This window comes from Protopterus annectens, chromosome 9.part0, assembly GCF_019279795.1.
Source record: "Protopterus annectens isolate FY-2018-M chromosome 9.part0, PAN1.0, whole genome shotgun sequence".
NCBI lineage: Eukaryota > Metazoa > Chordata > Ceratodontiformes > Protopteridae > Protopterus > Protopterus annectens.
The window spans coordinates 1,929,008,836-1,929,028,050 of record NC_056743.1 but is presented as its reverse complement, the minus strand read 5'-3'; the positions used below and the strand labels follow the sequence as shown (position 1 = coordinate 1,929,028,050).

The 19,215-nt window shown below is 39.9% G+C and overlaps 1 protein-coding gene across 1 annotated transcript in view; it reads right to left on the bottom strand.

Annotated features, from left to right (window-relative positions):
- Window positions 1-19,215, bottom strand: part of LOC122810833 (voltage-dependent P/Q-type calcium channel subunit alpha-1A-like) — an 874,328-nt gene that overhangs the window by 344,323 nt on the left and 510,790 nt on the right. The window lies entirely within an intron of this gene.

Sequence of the window (19,215 nt, the reverse complement as noted above, 5' to 3'; positions counted from 1 at the left end):
CACTGGGGTTGGCATAATGATAAAGGTGTTTACCTCACACACAAGGTACAGGGTTTAAATCTTACCTTTGAGGGAACTTGGCTAGGCTTAAAATGACCCACAAGTGCAGCTTACCTATGAATCTATAAGGAAAAGCAAATGGACTCACCTCAGGAGTCCCTCACCTGAGATACTAATAAGGATAAAGGTACTAATTCCCTACCATTCTCCTCAGAAGTCTGAACATTCAGAGACATTCTAGAAATAAAAGAAGGGGAAAGGGCCTGCAGACCCAAGACCTCTGAACAATGGATCCTGTAGGTGGATTTCCAGTCTCCTATCCTTCTTCATGGGTGGTTAACAACAAGATGTGTCTTGTTGATGAAAAGCATGGAAAAATCTTGAGATTTTGGCACTTGTCGCAGGATGGCTACCCAGATCTCGGACCTCTTAAAGACCAGACCTGGTGGACAGTAACTCCTACTGTTGCTGTGGTGGCCCTTAAAAAGTCTTCCACTCTGCAGATTCCTGCTGTCTGTTCCTCAAATAAGGAATTTAGGGCAATCCACTGGTTTGGACATTCACTTTGAGGGAACAAAATGTTTTATATGGTACAATTCCAGTGACCGATGGCTGACAAGATGAAACAGTCACTGGATGGCTTGCCTGATGGAAATATAAAGTACAACTTGAAAATCATGGCATTTGATGCAAATTTCACCATGTGTCTGTCATACAATTCTGCAGATGGTGCAGTGAGGTCAGCAGGTGGCAGCAATGTCCTTTACTATTAGGCATGGTTGCATCTTATAAACTTCACAGAGGATGCTGGTGTCAACTTTCTGTATGCTGCTGTTGATGGGACCATGCTTTTTAGCATCACCTAGAGAATATGAAGAGTGGGGCAACAGTAGGGTAGCATCCACCACTGTTAATGCTAGAAAATTGTCTCTTTAGTCTCAACTTGACTTCTAGGGTGTTCACCAATTGCATGTCTGATATAAAAGTGATCTTAAACTGGTCTTCAGAGAGGTCACTAATGAGTTCAAAAGTTGTAAAGTCAAGTATGAATTGACAATCTTCCAGATAAATTCATTTGGCTTTCTTTAACTATGTTAGGAGTCTCAGAAATAGTACTCAGTGTTGCAAGTAAATGATCTCAGATGACAATATCACTGATACACTGACAGACAAATTTAGTTCCAGTTTCAACTTGCATTTCCCCCACTGACTCTACCTTTCATCCACAGTCCCTGCCTCTCCATAATTACTTCTGAGCAAGACCTAAATGCCCTCTCCAAAGCCAACAATTACTTCTGTAGGTCCTGACAACATAACAAGTTGTTTCTCAGTCAGCACTAAACATATCCTCGCTGATTCCCTCCTAATCCTATTCAGTCTTAGCCTTTCCAATGGGTATGTGCCTGAAACTTGTAGAAGAGCCATTGTGCACCCCTATACAAGGGTGGCCCTATCACTGACCTTGGAAACTACAGACCAATTAGTTTCACCAGTATTATTTCCAATGTCATATTATAAGGGAACGCATAAATAATGAGACCAGTAGTCTGTAATTATCCCAAATCAATGTGTCTTTGTAAAAGTTAGATTTGGTCTATTGGCGAGTTTCTCTGAGAAGTTAAATGAAACACTGGATCATGGTCAATCAGTGCCCATGGCCTAAATGGATCTATAAGGCCTTTGACACTATCCTGCAGTATAGTATTAACAAAAAGCAAACCTGTCTGAATGTTAATCTCTATGAAACCCATTATATAGCAAATTTGTTTGCTGACAGTACACACCCGATGAGGGTTGGCGCTAAACTTATTTGTAAAAGACTTGTCACCAGTAGCATCCCACATGGCTTTGTAATGGGTTCCTTCTTCTGCATTATAATTTTTTGATATCCAAGCTTACATCAAGGCCTATGTCATGCACAGTTTGCTGATGACTACAAACTTGGCACTGTCATTAACCCTCCAACTAGTACCCAATGTCATAATCATGGTTTCACTCTCAATTATAGTATAGTAACAGCTGGAAAACTAGAAACCTCTAGAACCTACCAAAAAACTATACCCTTCTCACAGCTGATCCCTTTGTTAGGGACCATATCTCTCAAGCTCTTAACACAAGAATTCTGGACAAAGCCAAAAATAATGGGAGGGACAAAGGCCCAAAATCAAGGACAGATTTTAAATATATAGCTCTTAGAAAGTTGACAGAACAGCATGCATTTCTGAAGGATATGAAATCTGAAACTCAAAGGTCTGTCATTATCTAGTAACTTGAATCCTCATTAATTTGTCATAAAAATGTTAAGTTATGTACTTACCATAATTATGAATCTCTGTTGTCCATTTTCTGATCCTTGGATCTGACATGGCCACTTTTTTGCAGTCAAGGATCAGACTCTCAAGCTCCTCCTTTTACCCATAATGCCCTGATCTCTGCTTTACCTCAGATGGAGTTTGTTGCTTCTAAACTATGTTTGAAAAATTTAACATAACCATAATGCTGATAGAAAAAGATGTAATAGAACAGAACAGGGACTCAAGACAGGAACAATGGTTTCTGACAAACTCCATCAGGTAATTCTCAAAGACAAAGAAAGGGAAAGGTGGGAGGGAAGGTGAGGAAGAAAGAAAATGGACAACACAGATCCATAGTTATGGTAAGTGCATAATTTGAAAATCTGATGTTATCATTTTCATTTGTTCCTTAATGAATTAGAGAGATTAGGAGTACACATGAGAAATACAATTAGTTATCCATTTAGCTATTGCAGTTTTAGAGACAGCCCTACCCAACTTGTTTTTATCAAAGGAAACAAATAACTGATCAGTCTTCCTAATTTCTTTCATTCTATGAAGATAGAAATGAAGTTGTCTATGTACATCTAAAGAATGGAGCATGTATTCTTCTTTATTCTCAAATTTAGGGAAGAAACCTGGCAAATTGATGACTTGTTTGATGTTTGCCTCTGATAACAACTTTGGGTAAGAAAGATGGATTTGTACGTAAGGCAATTCTGTCCTTATGGAAGATCAAGTAAGGCAGTTTTGAAGAGCGTGTTGGAATTCATAGACTCACCTTGTCAAAGGTATGGCTGAGAAAAACTGTTTCCCAGGAAAGAAACTTGAGGTCCACTTTTGGGGAGGGCTTAAAGGGTGACTGTATTAGACTCTGTAAAACTAAAGTAAGATCCCACGGTGGTATAGGGTCCTTAATAGGTGGCCTAAGTAAAAAGGTACCTTTAAGAAATGCCTTACACAGCTTAGATGATGCCAAAGAGGAAGCATTATCTACAATGTGAACATTTGAAATGGCAACCAGTTGAACTTTAATAGTAGAAAAACTGGCCCCACCTTGAAAAAGAAGTGTTAGAAATTCTAAAACAGCAGGGATTGGAGCAGAGAAAGAATCCAAATCTCTCTACTGAGCCCATAAGGAAAATCTCATTCATTTACTTTTATAATTTTTTCTTGTAGAGGGTTTCTGAGATAAAAACATTTTTTTTCAAACAGGAGAGGAAAACCTGGAATGTCTAGCCATCATTGGAATTGGAGAAACCATGCAGTCAATTTGAGGCTACGTATGTCAGCTGAGTCAGGCATGATGAGTATGAGAGGAGATCTGGACTGGGGTACAGTGTCCGTTGAGGGCATATTAGATGAGATCATAGGAAGGGAAATCAAATCTGCCCATGCCAGAAAGGGGCAATGAGGATTACTTTGCTCTTCAACCTGAAAACTTTCTAAAGAAACTTGGGAATTAGGGGTAAGAGAGGATAACCACTGATATAGTGTCCATTTGAATAGTAATTGTCCCCAGAGGGAGAGAGTTCCGAAAGGCCTGCAAAGCTAACAGGACCACTCTCATCTCCAGGACATTTATATGTAATTTGGTCTCTATCGGGGTCCACGTTCCTTGAAGTGTCCATTCCAAGTAATGCCCCCCTCACCCAAACTGTATGGTGTCTGTGGTCTATGTGGAAATGGGTGGAGAAAGATTACAGGGACGACCTTGGCAAATCTCATTGGATTGTATCTACCATTCCTAGTCCTGGCATACCCTTGACAGTTTTATTGGAAATTATATTTATTATTATTATTATTTATTCCAGTTTGGTGACCGGGGAGGTCCACTGGGCTCGAGAGCCCGTTTTCAGTGGAGGCCCAGGGAGAAATGCTCTACATAACAAGTTACATAGAATATATAATTTTCACATTGCTAAACTGCGAAGCTCCACATAACAAGTTACATAACATATAGAATTTTCACATTGCTAAGTTACATAACAAATTGAAATAACAAAAGGAAAAAAGATTAATTTACATTGCATTCAATATGTAGTCATACAATTATATAGCAGGTCGGGTAGTAGAAAGAAAAGGTATCCAATATTTAGTAGCTAAGATGTTAAAAAGTAGTTATGAAGGAAAGGATGAGCGGCATAGAGTGAGAGGCTGGGTGGAGATTGGTTATAATTTAATTTGTAAGAAAATGTAAGGGTTGGTGTAGAATGGACCATTGCACTTGTAAAGTCCACTAAAGGATCCTCATGTGAAAAAGTGCAGTTGGTATTAATGTGATTGCAGCAGCCATCGATCCCAGAGCTCTTAATACCAGTTTGGCTGGAGGAAAAGGATGAGACAGAACCTGATTGACATGTAAACTTAAAGTAAGAATTCTGCTTTGTGGTAAGAATGCTTGAAGATTCACTGTGTCTAGGTGAGCCCCTATAAACGCCAAGACTTGTACTGCTTGAAGTTTGGATTTTGCAAGGTTTACAGTGATACCTAGAGAGTGAGTCAACCGAAGAAGATAGTCTCTGTCTGTTATCAATAGATGCCTGGTTGATGCAGTGAGAAGCCAGTCATCTAAATAAGGAAACACCCTGAATCCATGCAGTCTAAGATTGGCTGCAATCACTGCCATGCAATTGGTGAACACCCAAGGGGCTGTGTTGAGACCAAAGGGCAGGGCCCTGAACTGGTAATGACTGGCTTCCAGAAAAAAGTGAAGGAATCTTTAGGATCGTTTGTTCATTTTTATGTGATAGTATGCATCCTTCAGATCTATAATGTACATCCAGTCACCTTTCTGGAGCAATGTCAGAATGAATTGAACCATTATCATATGGAATTTGAAGTCCTTTATGTATTTGTTTAAATAACTGAGATCCAGGATGGGTCTCAGATATTCTGTTTTCTTTGGCATTAAAAAGAATCTCGAGTAAAAATGGATCATCTTTGGTCTCGTGGGACCTCTTGGATGATTCTTTTATCTAGCAGCTTTTGGATTTCTAGGGCTGCTTGCTCCCATTGATTGGGTGGAATATCAAGGAGACTTTTTCTTATCCTTGGTGGAGTTTGTAAAAAGGGAATAAAACAAAATGCTATGCTTTGCACCTACGTGTCTTTTGTGATGGCTGCCCTGGCTTCTGGGCACAAAGACAAGCATCCCCCAACTGTCTCCAGAGAAGAACAGTCAGGCAACCTTTCAGATATGATGGGAGGGTCTGTCTGAAAAAAAATCTCAAGACCCTTGATTTTGTGGACCCCCTGTGCCACGCAGGCAGTGTCTTCCATTATTATAATTACTTCCTCCTCTGCCTCTAGGAGAAAAATCTCTGCATGAATCTTGAAAAGGCCCTTGAGATTTCCAAAACCACATTTTCTTACTACCATGCTGATTTCTTGAGAAAGATCTCTGCAGGGTTGAAAAATAGATCCCTATAGCAGACAGGGTCTTTCCATCTTGTTCACTATGGGAAAGTGTCTCTTTAAACGTGGGCCCAAAAAGGGAGGATCCATCAAAAGAAACACTGATGAATGACACTTTAAAGAGCTCTGCAAAGTCACACATGCGCATTCAGGCATGCCTCCTAATGGATATGCCTGTACCAGCGGCCCGTGAGGAACCTTCAGCTGCATGAGATATTAACCTCATGGATGAATTTGATATAAATTCTAGGGTGGCCAGTTGCAAAGAATAAGCTTTTACTTCCTCTGTCAATATGGACCCAGGGGTAGAGTTAGAGATTGCCTTTATTAAGTCCCTCTGTAAGCTAGTAAAATGTGCAAGGTAATTCAGTGATCATATGGCAAGGGTCACTGATGCATACACTCACTTTCCATATCTGTCCAAAGCCCTAGACTCTCTGTTAGGGGGATGAAGAGAGGAGCTTTGCTCAGCCAGCTCCTTTTTTGTGGCTGACGCAACAACCATGGCATCTACAGGAATCCCCTTGGACCAATGTTGCCTGTTTGGTGGTGCACTGAGGATCTTGTCTGGATACTTGGAGATGGGCACTATGGAGTCCGGCTTCTTCCATACCTGGCAGGAAACAAGGTTGACAAGCTCACTGCCAGGGGGGTAACCCAAGATGTAGATGGGCCAGAACAAAAGCTTCCATGAACACCGATTACTCCTGAGAAGGGTTCTGGGAAGACCATCCACCTTTTTTGGCACAGGATTTCTAAAATGTCTCCAAATCAGGCATCTTCTGGTGGAGATCTGGGAGACCCTTCTCTTTCATCAAAATCAGTGCCCTCTGTCAAAGATTACTGCAGGGAATCTAAGTGCCTCTTTTTGCACAGTTTCTTCTGAGGAACCTCTTCAGTGGATACTCTGGAGAAGTGATGGTAGAAAGGAGAAGACCCTGTGCAGGGACCATCTGGAAACTGTTAGCGGTTGGCTGTCCCTGTGAAAAAAGATGATGAGACTTAGCACTCAAAAATGGAGGATGAATGGGAATAGGATCCAAAGAGGTGATAGCCAAAGAATCCCCTGTATGGGAGAAAACCCTTTCCACTACCTCTAAGGCAGAAGGTCCAAGAAAAGTATAAATCAGCTTCCCAGGAGCCGAAGCTCTTGTATCAGCTAAAGTTCCACTCCCTCCAGCTTCTGCAGCCGAGGAGAGAACTGGACCCAAGCTGTCCAATGCCGAGGCACCGAAAGGAAGCAATGGCTAAGAAACCATCAGAGTCAAAGTCATCCCCCTGCACCCAACACCAACACTTCGGCTCCTACACTCATTCTGCTCCAAAACACTAGGAGCCAAATGGATCAGGGAAAGAGTTGGAGAAGAGGAAGGTAACGTTCTCGGATCTGACACCTCAATTCTCAGAATGTTTGGATCTGACAGCTCAAAAACCACAGGTCAGATCAGAGAAGGAGTCACTAAAGTGTATGCAAGGATGCAGACTCACTGATCCGAATGGGAGCAGAGCCCAAAGGACCCCCATCTGGATCTGAGCTTTGAGGAACTTTCTCATCATCCTATCCACATCATGCTCAGAAAGACTCTGGGAAGACTTGATGGAGGAGGATGCTGAGGATGGATGAGGAGTCTTTCTTGGAGTCTCTTGCAGAAAAGGAGACCTCATTCTCGGAGATACCAGCTCCAGAGAGAACTGCAGAGACCAGACCAGGGAACCTGCCTGGGTGTGTGATCGGATCTGTTGACCTTAGAGGCAGTAGGATCAGATGAGGTTGGATCCAAGGCCTATTTTATTTCTGAAGGCAGCTTCAAACTCAGAGCAGAAGAAGGAGATTGGACAAGGGAGCGCTTCCTAGACTCCCTGATTTCCAAAGTCTTATGACTTCTTGAGAGGGTTTGAGTCCCTGATACAGATAGAACAGTAGAAGAAGAAGCAGGCAACAGACCTTTCAAAATGAGTTTATTACACCTATCACTAACTGCCTTAGCATTAAAACCCACACAGATTTCACATAAAATCTGGAGGTGAGCCGGGTCCAAACAATACATGCACTCCCTTTGGGCATCAGAATTGGGTATCTTATGCTTAAAAGAAGTGCATTTCTTGAAACTAGTAGGTTTGTCCGCCATACCATAACAAAACACAATCAACAAACAATCAAGAATAAACAAATAATTTTTTTTAAAGGAAAATAAATTGTGGGTAAAGAGAGGAGCTGGAAAGTTGGATGTTAAACTGCAAAACAGTGTCAGAGTCAGATCCAAGGATTGGATCTGAACCCATTCACTGAGGAACGAATGCAAATGGCAATATCAGATCACAAGTTTTTATGACAGACTAAAAATATGAGGCACAAATCTGGACATTGTACAAAGTTCTGGACAGATAAGATGTATGTCAGTGAACTAGTCACAATCTTGGACAATGAAATTTCATTTGACTACTATGTGTTAACTTTTGCTAGGGACTCATTCTACTTGCCTCTGTTAATTTCTAAAGGCATATCCTCCAGACCTAAAGAAGTTATTTTTGCCATCTTTTCATCTGTAATCATTCCCACAACAGAATGCCATGCTTCCTTTGGCAGATGCCTATCTAAACACATCAGCACTTGGAAAGACCACCATACTTCCTAAACATGAAAATCTCAGGTATGGGCTTCTTGAGTTACACAGACTAACAGTCCTGTCACTTTACTGCATCTCTACAGACACTAGCGAGGTGACTGTGTATGGCCTACAGAGCTGTGAAAGACTCAGTTCTTCTTAACTTCTTACAGATCTGAAAAAAATAAAAATACCACCAATGTCTGCTCTAAGGACATAATCCTATTTCGTTAATTTAAACAGAACTGATTGATGTGATATATACCCCACAAACAATTATATGCCTATAGCACAAGCTCCCCCTCCATATCAGATAAACAGTTTCATTAAAACTGATACTGTTGAGTGGAATGGGATCTCTAAATTCTCCCCTGGGCTGGATACTCAAGCCCTCAGAGTTAGAGAAAAAAGAAAAATTATAATTAGCATTGGCTAGTTTCCTGTGGTTTACTGAACTGATTTTCTAGGAATAACATGTGAACCTATGAATGTGTAAGACCCTCATAGCTGTTGGCATTAAATTCAAACTCCCAAATGCATGTTCTTTATGTCAGTTTTGAAGTGGCGAACAGCAGCAAAAACAACTGAAAATCTGAGAGAAAACACCAGAAATGTCACCAGCCCAGAGTGATAACAATCTGCAAACAGGAGTACTGAAGTATTTCTTTGTGGGGGGTTAATCCATGACATTTGCCTGATTGTCCTATTCTGGAGACAGCTGAGTATCATTTGTCACCCCACTTGAATGTGTGTCTGGTCTTCATACAATACAAGTGGAAAAAGACAGCATATCCTGCAGTTTGATGATTCCCCCTCTTTTCTCCACCTCAGCCCTACTCTCTTTCATTACACAATGTTCTGTAAAAAGAGTGTGGGTAGAGAACAGATCTTAAACCTTGTTAAAAAAAACAGCCATGCAAGAGATTCCACCAAACCAGAAGAGAGGACCTTAGGCTAATGTTCTGGACAACCTACACAATTTCTCCCCAGAGTTATTTTGTATGGTGACAGTGCTGTCCATCCACCCTGTCTATCAAAATGATATTGGATGTGAACGCTGGACCTCCAGGGAGCCTATCTTCACATAAAAATTGCCAAACAGTTCAAGACATTTCTATGTTACAGTGTAGGAGCTAGCCATTTTCAAGTTCATACTACCCTGATTGGTCTCATCTCAGCTCCTGGTGTGATCATGAAATAGACCTGTAGTTACAGTTACTGAGAGGCTGCAAAGGATGATGTTGTTTCTCTACTTAGATAACTGGTTCCAAGCCGCTTCAACATAGAACAGTGTATCGTATGTGACAGAGTCTCTTCTGAATCTCTTTCAATCCTGGTGAATCACAGTGAACATCACAAAGTCCCAGAAGAAGCCTTCTCAATGGCTCACAATGACTCTGTGCATGCTATACACTCTTATCATGTAGGGCATATCTTCTCTCATACAGGAAGCTCCTTTTATAGAATTTGGTGCTACAGATTATTCAGGCTCATTCAATGTCCACTTCAACCTTGGGACTTAAGGCAGAAGCTACTTTTATGGTCCTAAATGATAGTTTGTAAATGAGAGCTGTTCAACAGAATATAAGTTCGATGATCTCAGTTGATAGACCCCAAAACAAATCCTCCAAACTTGCAAGTCTCATTTGAGAGGTTGGACTCACACTCTAAGCCTATCTCTGGATATGCCTTTCCTACTCTCCACTCCTGTAGTGGTTGTAGTTGTGGATGTTTCTACATTAGGGTGGATGGGTAAGGCCATGTCAAGGGCAGATGGTCCACGGATTATGGTCACTGACAGAAAATAGTCTGCATATTAACATTTTCAAGATGGGACAGTTCTTCTTTCATTACTGCTTCCCAGGACTCCCAACCTCTAGATATGACTGTCATCTACACCAAAAACACAGCAGTGATTTGGTATACAAACAAGGAAGGAATGATCCACTCCTGTACCTTTTAGTTAGATGTGATGAGGGCATGGGAATGGGCTATGTCTATCACCTGGTCAATTTCCTAGCAGACAGACTTAGTTGCTTCTTAATGATGACACATAAGTGGCCCCTCAACCCTTAAGTGGCATGGAAGATCTTATGTCAAGGGGGAACTTTGCTGTGACAGATCTGCATCCCTAATCAGTACCAAATTAAGCTTTCTCAAGGATGCTGTAATCCATAAATGGCCCCAGGACTCCTTGCACTTTTCCTTACTTTCCTCTTATTTTGAAGATCATTCAGAAATCCAAGCTGAACAAGTACATGAGCATTTTCATAACTCCATTTTGGCCTTGACAAATTTGGCTTCTCCTGTCCTGGGTCCATCTTCTGGAGAAGCCTCTACAACTAAGGACCATCAAACTCTCCTGTTCCTCCTGTCCAACAAAATAGAGTGGCTTTGCAAACTAATTTTTTTATGACCAAAGTAGGCCACTGAATCGATTCTCAATCAATCCATTTATCTGCATGTCTTCTTTCCAAATGACTCTTAAAACAATCTCATTAATATTGAATTGCATCTATGTTCACAGGCTACTCAAATTTTAAATGGACAGAACCACATCTATCACAAAGGATTCACAATGGTTTTTATCATTTTGTAAAGAGAAAATGGGCTCCAAAGTCTCAAAAACATCTTGCACAGCTGGTTGACAGATTGTATCAAATTGAGACAGGACAATACAATAAATCTTTGTCTTTTGTTCTAGTGTTCATTGAATTAGGGTTTGGGCTACTTCTCAAGCATATTTTTCAGAAATGCATCACTAAATGATATCTGTGCATCAGTTACATGGGCTTCACTAAATACTTTTGCAAGATGCTACAAGGTAGATGTGATCTCTAGATCTAGGACTTCCTTCAGGTCCACAGTTATTAGGAGTATGTTCCTTTGAAAATAATCTCTCATGGGGTTAAGCCTTGAACTCTGCCCTGTTTACTGATGAGGGTAATCTCCTAATTTCAGAAAAGAAAGTTATGCACTTACTAAAATGTTAGATTTGGTTGAACAGGCTCATTTTTGTCAACATACCCACCTTCCTTCCTCCTACCCCAGTACAGATATGGTCTATTGGAATTTTGTATTTATTAGTGCAGCATAACAGAGATCTGGAAAGGAAGATAGTAGGCAGAGCATTATGGGTAAAAGGGGAAAAGCTTTTAACTTGGAAAATTTCAGATGCCGAATTCTTTAAAGGCCTGTGGCTTTAGTCCTGTTGGTTGACAAGGATGTATCTGCTCATCCAGATCTAATGTTATGGTAAGAATTTTGTTTAAGTACCATAACAGCTTATAGATACCTGAGCCATTAATTAAGAAGCAACCTATCCCAAACACAGTTGATCAAATATACCCGAAAGAGAAACAAGCCCCATTTTGATGATGCAATGCTGCAGATACAGATCTTACCACAACAAAGACTAGAAGACCTAGAAGCAGATCCAAACCAGTCTACAAGTAAAAAGACTGATGATAAATAGAATGTAGTAACAGGAAAGCACCCGTAGATACCACTCACATTCCAGCAATACCTCCCAGTGCCCAGCAGACTTTCATAAAGCTGTTGCCTATAATAGGTTCATAGGTTCATAGGTTCATAGGTTCATACTAGGCTATCTGCCCAAGGGCATTTATAAGCCTAGCCCATAGTTATGTGGCTGAATAAAAACTATGCCTATCATTTTGCTGTGCCTCTGTCAAGCAGTGACGCTGAAGTAATCCCTGGGGTATATCTGCAATCTCCCATCCATTGGTCAAGATTCCTCTTGAACAAGACCAGAGAGGTGCTCTGCCTCACATGGGATTTTGTTCCACAGCATAGGAGTCTCTGGGTGATGAATCTGTCCCTCCAGCACGTTCTATTTATAACCGTGTCAAGGTTTAAGTCTCCGCCCTTGTGGTTCTGAGGGATCTAGATTTTTGAGGTGAAGCATATTCATCAAATCTGGGTTTGACATGGCCTTATATGTCAGGCACAGGTCACCTCTGAGCAAGCGGTATGAGACTGAATAGAGCTGGAGTTCTTTCAGTCGGGCAGCATAAGACATATTTTGAGACCCTTTATCCTTTTGGTGAGGAACTTTTGGGGCCTTTCAAGCTGCAGCAGGTGTCTGGTCAGATACATTTTGATCTAGATGTGAATCCCTTCATGATCAGGTGGGTGATATAGAAGGTTTTCCTAACTACTTGCTACTGTCAACCTGGGTCCCCAGATCTCTGATGACTTTTCTGTGCTCAGTGGATTGCCACCTATATGGTAGCTAGGGGTAGCCTTGTTTTTCCAAAGGGTATGACTATGCATTTTGGCGTTTAACTTCAGGCCATGGCTCTGGCACCAGTTATCCATTTCTGTGAGGCCCTTCTGGAGGATATCTGTGTCAGATGTGTTTAGTTTGCAGTCATCTGCAAACTTTGTCAGCCATAACCCTCCTGTGTTTGCTTGTACTTCAGAAAAGTAGATGCCGAACAAGAGTGGACCCAGGACTGAGCCTGAGTAATATAGTACTAATAAGTGGTGGCACAGTGGCTGACTGTGGTTTAGGCTGCAGTCGCCCTCTCCAATACAAACTTGCACATATTGACTGTTATAGCCTCACTCATTCTCAGTTTTTATATGTTTTATTTACTTTTTTAAATGTTAGGTTTTGTTGATCAGGTTAGTCCCTGCAAGCTTATGACGTCCTCTTTTCAGGGGAGCCCGAGTTGATGACAATATTAGCTAGAGGAAAATTGGCCAAGGTACCAGGAAAGTTTTTCTACTTTTTTAAATACAATGTAGCATTGGAGGGATTCCATCAGCATTTGGAGTAATGCTCAGCAACAGTGGCTGTGCTCACGGCAGTTATGCTGTTATTAAGATGGAAGTGAAGGGAAATGCATTTGTGATGATAACTGCAGTGGAGGAAGGAAAATTAAGTAATACAGTTTTGGGAGAGATAATGAAGCAGAGCAGAGGAGGAAGAGGGGCTGTTGTGGAGCAAAGCTGTAGAAAGATGCCTCAGTACTCTGTATAACCAGACTTAACTGGTGGTGTCTCAAACTGTTCCTGCTAGAAGTAAAAGGCATTCAGAGGCAGATACAGATGTTTTACCAGAATCAGAGCATTTGTAGGAATAAGGAGATTCAGACTTAGCAGAGCATGTATTCTGATACAGTTTCAAATAGGACTGTTTTGAAAGTTTTGTCCAAGAATTAAAATGTGTAAGAAAAAGTGCTAGTATGGCAGAGAGGTGATTGCATTTTCCAGCAATGAGAGATAATACAGAATGTGTTCAGAGGAATACCGTGGCAGAGGAAGTGTCAATAAGAAAATGTCCTTTAGTAAGAGTAACAGTTAAAATATTTGGGACAAGACTGTGTTGCTCTTGGGTTTTAAGGCTGATGATATAAGTGCATTGATTAAACTAGGAACTGAAACCTTTTGTGAAATATCTTTTGAGATTTTTTTGCTGGTTAATAGGTTTATTAATGAATGTAACAAGAAGTTTTATATAGCATGTAATGAGTATATGCACTGAAATTTAAAGACACTGTGACCATTAGAAAGGAAGTTAAATGTGCAGATTAGAACTGCTGAGGTGAATGAAGATGAGCTGAAGATATATATTTTCACAGCAGTATCAAAATGCTATGATGCATGAAAAGTACTGGATGATAGTTTACATGCAATAAAATATAGCATTTGTTGAAAGGAAAGAGAGGAAATTAAGACGTTATGTAGTCACCGTAACGTTCCATCTTTGTTGTCCATCTCGTCTTTATTCATTGCTGGTTGAGTTTACAACCCAGAATCGTCCAAGACTGGGGACTGGCTCCGAAACTGGAACTCTGTCAGCCCTGAAATTACAATGGGAGCCGAAGAGGGGAGATTGCTCAGGCTGAAAGCCTTTGGGTCCGAAGATGATTCCTTAGCCTGTTTTTTTATCAGCTCCGACAGTGGAGCAGTAGAAGACGATCTCTTTCCTGATTTTTCAGATCTGGAAGATGGGGATTTTTGTGTAGCTTTTGAGGAACTCTGACTCTTTTCTAGAGCCTCTGCAAAGGGCATTTTTAGTAAGCCTCTAACTATCAGTTTGTTCCTTTTTTCCATCAACACTCTGGAACTAAAGGCATGACAGAAGGAACATGATTCTTGAAGGTGGACAGCACCCAAAACAATACACACAGCTGGTGTGCCCATCAGTCAGTGACGTTCTTTGATTGCATTTGTCACATTTTTTAAAACCCGAAGGTTTTGACTCTTTAGTATCCTTTGACATCTTAACCCAGCAACACACAACAGACAAGTAAGATAACTAGAAAAAAAAACTTTTTTTTTTTTTTTTAAGTTAACTCGCAACCAACAAACTCTATATTATTAACTACAAGACAAGAGGAGTAGTCTCTAACTAAAACGACTGACTCCTACAACAGATAGTGAGAGGAAGGGAAAGAAAGCCCCCTAAGTTAAAATGGGCCCAAGAGAGCCTCTAACTTAAAACAGAAGAAGATAGGAGTATTTGCAGTCCAAAAACTAAGTTAAACCAGTTTGGAAACTGGGATAGGGAGGAAAAAACAGACAGGCCTAGCGGTAAAACGATGGCCACCAGAAAAAAAAAAAACACAAACAACATTAACGAACACTCTCAAGGTAGTAAAAGCTAATCTAAATTATTAGGAATAAACAATATAATAGTTTTTTGTAATATTAATAGTAATCAAAGGAGAAAAGATTCCACTTAGCCTAGAGCCTGTATGGAAGCACCCGATCTTGTTTAGTGGTAAACGAGATCTGGGTAATCTTCCCTGAGCATAATGGGATAGGGTGTATCCACGAGCCGGTGGAAGCTCTCGAGCTTTTGTATAGGTGGTGTTGGAACCGATTCTCGGTTCCGAACCCAACCAGCAATGAATGACGGCGAGATAGGACAACATAACATATGTTTTGGGATCAACAAAAAGCATTTTTTGTGGTAACATTTCATATTTAATTCAGGACTGCAACAAAAGATGTGTTCAGTGTGAGAATTTGGATAGTCATAACAAATTGTACGTTAATTTACAGAAAGTGTGGTGGGTGAATATGAGAAGGACAATAAAAATATTATGAAAATAGAAGAAAAGAAGACAATGAAAGTGAAGTGGAAAAAAAGATTGGGTGTCAGGTGAAACAAATGAAAGGGAGAGGAAAGAAGGTGATCAACAGATGGGGAAAATCAGAGAAAGAATGAAACTGAGGAGGATAATGGGGAGGTAATAAAATATAACAAGGGTGAAATAAGGCTGGTAAATAAATCTACTGTCTTGGAAACTGATGAAGGGGAGGAAGCAAAGTTATAAATAAGATTTGAAAAAGAAGAAGGAAAGTCAAAAAGGATATAATGAGACATAAGAAGGGAAAGTTAAAAATGTGATGGGGAAAGATGCAAAAAAAAAAAAAAGGAAATAATTTTTGTATATTAAAAGTAAATCTATACAGTGTTAAAATCATGTAAGAAAATCAGTTGTATGCAAAGTGTGTACGACTGTAGAGGCAAACATTAGGTTCTTGTTAGTTATTAGACTTTTTGTAATATGTGAGAGAAAAATATAGTGTAAACTTTCTGGTTAGGATATATTATAGAACTGTGGTATTAGTAGAAAGAAGAAAGCAATAAAAAATAACAAACAGGGATGTTAAAGAAGAACGCTGCGCACTAGACTCAATCCCAAAGGTTTATTGTAAGCGCTTTCATTCACACAGATATAATGAACTTCTTCAGACAAACTTAATTCCTCAACAAACATTTTTAATACTACTCTCCATTAAATTACATCACATACACACCACCCACTTAAAGAAATACCATTCAAACCATAAGTGGGTGATGTCATTTAATGGAGAGTAGTATTAAAAGTGTTTGTTGTGGAATTAAGTTTGTCTGAAGAAGTTCATTATATCTGTGTGAATGAAAGCGCTTACAATAAACCTTTGGGATTGAGTCTAGTATGGAGCATTCTTCTTTAACATCCCTGTTTGTTGTTTTTTATTAGAAAGAACAAAGAACTGATACAATAATTATGGATGGGATAGTAGGGCTTGCAGTAAGACTTTTTTATCTATGTGAGGATCTTGCATAGATCGACAAAGTCAAACAGCTCTAGAAAATTCTTTCTTCACTGATGGCAGCAACAGGCTTAAGTCTCATGACTTCAGTCATTTTACCTTTGAAAAACACATGTTCTGCCAGAGCTATCAGACAATGGTTGCACTGGAGAAGAGGGTACAATGAATGTTGCTGATGGAGCACTTGTTCCTGTACCTTGGGGAGTAAGAAAAATCTTCTCAACTGTGATGTGACTTCAGGGATTCTATTTCACAGTTATCCCATAGAAATAAATACAGGACCAAGCTCTGCAAGATAGGTTTTGACCAAAAGACAAACACCGGACTACTGTCATGGCAAGCTTATGGTATCCAATACTGACATCTTGGGATAACTATAATTTTATCAAGTCTTTATGATGATTCACAACCACCACTAAAACCATCAAGCATCAGCTGTAGGTCATTCCATGTTCTTTCCAAAATGATGTTTTTCACTCTTTGTCTCTAGCACAGACAGCAGTCCTGGCTAATTAAGTCATGGAGAAACCAATGTTGTTGACAATGATTTGTCAAAATGTTGGGCTCTGATTAAGACTTAGTCTTGTAACTTAAATTATACTCAACTGCTAGTTTGATATCAGAATATCAGGATATGTAGCATCATGTGGGATGGACTTTGGCACACACTTGAAAAGTATAAATGTTTTGTGAGGTATTTGTTGTACCATAACTGTTTCAGAAAATTTGCATTATAACTCTGTATCTAACTCTGTGATCTTTCTTTATTCTGTTTTGCCTCTAATCATTTTTTAGTCCCGTTTTTGTTGTTGTAACAAGTCCGTGGTTGAAAATGGTCACTTCCTGTCCAGTGCACTCATAATAAAGAATAAATAAATGGTCACATTCCCGAATGAAACATTTTTCATACTGCTCTAACAGAACCCATCACTACTAGTAACACTGCTTCTTCCTAAAGATAGTCTCTCTGATTAATAGCACAAATGCCAACACAGTGACTTACGTCTTTGCTGACAGAGTATGACAGGCAATCTCTTGTTTAACATGATTTTAAGCAATTATGATTTAAGTGGGACAGGTAGATCTCCCTTTTTTATACCAGGGGAATCCATAGTCTACTAATATAAAGGTCAAGAACTGAGTGACATAATGAAGAACAATGCTGCCCCTCCCACTTGACGCTAGCAATTCATCCACATGACCTCTCCTTCCTCCTTTCCTGTGTCTACATATGTAGCATTCTTATGTTTTTTTTCATAATGATTCAGCCCTCTCTACTCCCCTCAATATGTTCTTAACCTTGCATTACATGTGACTAATCTAACGTTGCTTTCTATGCATAGCTGCAGAACTGAATTCACTATTCTAAATGTAGTCTTGCTTGTGTTGTGCACGATGGATGGATGACACAGCGTCTGTAAAGGCCATTCCTTTAGAAAGGCATCCTAGCACTTCAGTATCAGCTGCTGCACTTTTACAATGTGCTGTATGATTTACTTTAAGGGTGGACATGATTTGCTGTTGTTCTCCCTTACCTCTCTTCTTTAAATCCATCCATTCTAATATGTATATTCTTAGGGGATTTCCTCCACCAAAGTGCATAATCTTGTTCTTTTTTTAATTAAACGCAAACACACACAAGTATACACACACTCATACACATCTATAGATCGATAGACAGATATATAATTAGACAGATATTGGTGTAGAGCACTGATTCATTTGGATCTATTTCAGGTTCAGTCCAGGAAAGAAAATAAAGTGTAACTCAAATTATATACATAGTATATATCTAAGGATAAAGAATACAAACATAATACTAACAGAGGTGGCATTATTAATTACTGCTTGTAAGAAATACAGTGCAAAAGTCATTAACTGTACAGCATATATCTACAGATGATTAGGATATGCGCCCACTATGTTAAGGACTAGACTTGTACCATATGTTGAATGTCATTGGTCTTTTTAGCCTGGGGGCAGGACAGACAGAACAGCAAGATTTGGAAGTGCATAACTGAGAAAGGTAAAGCAAACAGGAGAAGAGGAAGACCGTGTGAAGATGGAAGGGGTGGAAGGTGCACAACTGAATGACTGGAGGAAGTTTTTCATACAGTTTAAAGCATTGTAATACCAATGAGGACATTACTTGCAGGATTTATAGAATAGGACATAACTAGAGAGTTCAAGAGGGATTGGTTTAGATGCCCAAGCTAATGGGGATGGTGTATAACTGGGCAACAGCACAATGCTAGCTCTAGTTTGGGTACACTAACTGTGATCCTGCCTATTACCAATAGCCAGTCTGTTTATGTAAACCATTCTAGGACTTTTGCCAGGGCAACATCTGATCCCATTCTTCCACCGATATGTAAAATTACAAGTAGAGAATAAAGATGCAGTAATGTTTAGTCACACCAAAAGCTCCACTGGCACTGTCTCAGTCTGAAGAGGTGACTGAGATGCTGAGCCCTGCTACACATTCCCACTTTCAGCTAATAATGATGGGAACATTTCTAGTTTCTGAGAAAAAGCTGACTACCCCCTAACTCATGCCAAAATGTCCTTACTCTGCAAAGCTATGACCAGTTGAAACTTTTCTCCTAATGGGTATTGGTAGTAGCGAAGATGGAAAAGACATGCTAATATCTGAATATGGGAAGAATGGAGCCCACATTTGAAACAGTCAACACAAGTCCTTGGTGCACAGAAAGCAAGCCAAATGCCACAACTATTCGTGTTATCATTTAAAGCTAAGCAAGAAAATCAGTAATCATATGGTGGTTAACCTTGTCACAGGGCACTGACAAATTTGGTAT